The 4,183-nt window shown below is 38.6% G+C and overlaps 1 pseudogene; it reads left to right on the forward strand.

The window, feature by feature from the left end:
• On the forward strand, nt 896–1,840 carry LOC102174679 (annotated as a pseudogene).

Consider the following 4,183-nt stretch of genomic DNA (forward strand, 5'->3'; position numbering starts at 1 on the left):
TAACTCTGTCCTAGTCTAACGCGTAAGCCCTCAGTGCCAGTTCGCACCATCACTCCTGTGTGATACTGAGTTCAAGGGAGGGCTCATGCCCAAGTCACAGTGAGCAATGCCCGAAGTCAGTCATCTAGCACAAGGCGGGGCTACAATTTGCATTTAGGTGTCCTTAGTCTGGACTCACGCTTGTTAACTTCTATTCTCTGGATTTTTTGTTCCTTGTACGGGAATTTCTTCAGTATTGAACTTTGTGGAAATTACTCATTCTATGTATCCTATTATCTTGTGAGACTATTAAAGCTAGAACTTGATATATTAAAATCTGTATTACTAGAATATGGCACTGCTCATGATACACCAGTGGTAATCACAATGAAGTGAATTAAATTATAGTAACCTATTTTATTGCATGGATATTCTTTGTGTCAGAAAAATCTGAATTGGAAGGCTAACAAATTTCATTTTCAAATTTATTTATTGTTCTTTTATTAGTTTTTGCCCACGCTGTGCAGCATGTGACGTCTTAGTTCGCAACCAGGCATCGGACCCATGCCCCCTATGTTGGAAGCACAGAGGCTTAACCACTGAACCACTAGGGATCTCATTTTTAACAAATCTCTGCAATGATCTTGGATAAGTCTCCTTCCATTTCTGTACTTCAGTTTCAATCATTTATGAGGATAGATGTACTGGATAATATTATCATCCAAATCCTTTAAGCTAGAACATTTTATATTTCTAACATTATTTTAAAGTTACTTTCGTTGTTATGCCTATATTTAATTTAGAAAATTCAGATATAAGGTATAACTTGAACATAATTATGGCTCTAAGCTCAGGTACCACCCAGATCCTTTTTTTTATTCATACATTGCGTTTTCATAATGCATAAATAGCCCCCATGGAGAACAGCACAGTCGTGACTGAGTTCGCTCTTGCAGGGATAACTGGTGACCCACAGCTGCAGATCCCGCTCTTTCTGGTGTTCGTGCTCATCTACCTCCTCACTCTGGTTGGGAACCTGGGGGTGATCACGCTGATCCTGCTGGAGTCTCGTCTCCACACTCCCATGTACTTCTTCCTTAGCAGCCTCGCTCTGGTGGACTTTGGTTACTCCACGGCTGTCACTTCCAAAGTGATGGCTGGATTCCTCGTGGGAGACAAGGCCATTTCCTACAAAGCTAGTGCTGCTCAGCTGTATGTTTTTGGTGGCTTTCTCTCTGTGGAAACTTTTCTCTTGGCCTTAATGGCCTATGACCGTCATGCAGCAGTGTGTAAACCACTCCATTACACCAACATCATGACACCAAGGATGTGTGCCTGGACGGTCATAGGGTCCTACGTCCTTGGTTTTCTAGTGGCCTCTGTGCACACTTGGAATGCGTTTAGTCTCCCTTTCTGCAGATCCAGGGTGATTGATCACTTTTTCTGTGATGTTACTCCTCTCCTGGCTCTCTCATGCTCAGACAGCAGCAGAAGTGAGATGGTTTCATTTCTTCTGGTTGGCTTCAATGTCCTCTTTTCTAACCTGGTCATCCTGGTCTCCTAACTGTTTATCTTTGTCACCATTCTGAGGGTGCACTCATCTGAAGGACATCAGAAGGCCTTTTCCACCTGCGCTTCCCACCTCACTGCTGTCTCCATCTTCTATGGGACAGGCGCCTTCATGTACTTTCAGCCCCGCTTCCGCCATTCCATGAGCACAGACAAACTGGCCTCTGAGTTCTACGCCATGGTCATCCCCATGGTGAATCCGCTGATCTGTAGCCTGAGGAACAAAGAGGTCAAGACGGCATTAAAACAGGCTGTGGGGAAGGCAAAGTCTTCTCTAAGAGTCATATCTTAATCATATAGAAACAACAACAGTACGGTTACATACACGTCAAATCAAGCTAGGGAAAATATTTACTTGCTCTGTCAATAATTATGTAATTCTTTTTTTACATCATTCCTCAAGTTTTAAGTCTAGGAAATAAATGTGTTGACAAAATGCGATCTCAGGAATAATGACTTTGCAGGAATCAAGCATGAAACTCTAATTCATATTTTTAAAATTTTTTAAAATTACATTTTATTGTATATTTGTTCTGTGATCAACCATATTTTCATATGGACATTTATGCTCACCTGCATATTTAAGTACATGCCCCCTGCACCTCATTTTCATGCAACTTACGTTTAAGTCACCCACCCATGGATGGAGAGAAAAATGAGTTCAAGAGTCCAATGGGATTGGTCTGTTTTTATACTGCCATTTGAACCAATGATTTTGGTGTCTGTTGATACACTTTAAAATATAATTTTACATATTTTAAAATAGAAATAGTCATTTTGTATGCAATTTTATTAAAAAAGAACTCTATATTTGAAATTATTTCATTTAAATACTCAATACTCTGTCCAAACATCATCACTATAGGTTTATTATGAGTGCTTTTGTTTTAATTCTTTTCAGTGACAATAAGCATCATTAAATGGGCTTCTTTATTTATCTCAATTTTCATCTTTATGGACTCATTACCCAGAGTAACAGTTTCATGAGACAATTTTAACAGAAAAAAGCATAGCAGAATATAAAGGGGAATTAATGAAAGTATAATTTAAAGCATGATATAAAAATAACAACATTAGTTTTACAGCCAGGCTTAACTCTTTGTCTATAGATGATCAGCTTAGGACACATTTTATGGTCTTTCCTTTCCCATTACAGCCAGGTCACCAACTGATAGATCAGCACTCAGGCTCAAATTAGAGGCTGAGCTGACTGGTCCTTACCAGTCTCTAAGAATAATCTAGTTTAGCTTTTAAATTTGGGTATATTAGAACACTAAGACTCATCCAGAGATACAGTAATTATTGCTTATAAACATATCTCTTAAAACTAAAATAGTACCAACTTAGTCTAATGAGAATGTCTTTGAATTATCAATTCTCTATGTATTTGTTTTTCTGCAATTATTTCATTCTAGGTTAAATAATTTAGAACACACATAGAAAATATATAAGAATGTAAATTTTTATTTCAAAACCACAGACCCATATGTGGGAAGCAATGTTTTGAATGGAATGTTTTGAATCTAGCATTGACAGCTCCTGTGGTTTGGCTTGAAGAGCCAGCATATCCTTTTATGGGATAATGGAGAGTGGCTCAGTGGTAAAGAACCTGCCTGCCAATGCATGAGCTTCAGGAGCCATGGGTCTGATCCCTGGGTTGGGAAGATCCCCTGGAGGAGGAAATGGCAGCCCATTCCAGTATTAATCCTGGGATAATCCAATGGACAGAGGCTCCTGGTGGGTTAAAATCCATGGATCACAGAGTCAGACATAATTGAGCGATTGCACACAACAATGAAATGGAGATAGTTAAAATGTTTATCCTTCAGAACCAAGTGAAAGATCACAGCAACAGATTATCTCTCCTGATAGGAAAGATTTTTCCTTTTGGAGAAAAGGAACCAGGTTCTTTGTTTTCTATGAATTATTCTTATAAAATGCTAAAGCCTCCCTCGAATATTTCAAGTGTGAAGAATCATTTTGGCTACATATTTTGCAGATCCCAGTGTAAAAACAAGAGTGCTGAGCCCCTTGTTAAAGATGTATAGTAATTTTAAGTTAGCAAGAGCAGAGTGTTAAACCCGGTGCAGAACCTTCTAAGCACAAGGTCTTCATGGCTACACGGGATTCATGCTCATGAAGCCATCCCTGAACACTCTGCTTCCTCTTATATATAATCTTACAAATTATTGGTCATAAAGTTTGTTCAAGTTTTTCCATGACATCTTATGGAAATGAACTTTTTGGCCAACCCAAATACAAAACCTTAATAGCTAAAGTATTGTCCACATTTTATGTCGGAATGAAAATGCAAATTAAAGCGTCAGTGGAAGAACACTGCACGTCTTTCAGAAAGGCCGAAGGCCACGACACTGACGACGTCGAGTGCTACTAAGGATGTAGGGCAATGGGACTCTCACTCATTGCCAGTAGGAATGCAAAATAGTACCATCTCTTTGGAAGACAGTTTAGCAGTTTCTTACAAAACTAAACACACTCTTACTATATAATTTAGCACTTGTTTTACTTGGTATTTACCCAAATATGTTGAAAACTTAAAAAGTAGCACACAAAAAGTAGCTCAAGAGTATTTATAGCAACTTTATTCATTATTAAGAAAACATGGAAGTAATCA

This window comes from Capra hircus, chromosome 15, assembly GCF_001704415.2.
Source record: "Capra hircus breed San Clemente chromosome 15, ASM170441v1, whole genome shotgun sequence".
Classification (NCBI taxonomy): Eukaryota; Metazoa; Chordata; class Mammalia; order Artiodactyla; family Bovidae; genus Capra; species Capra hircus.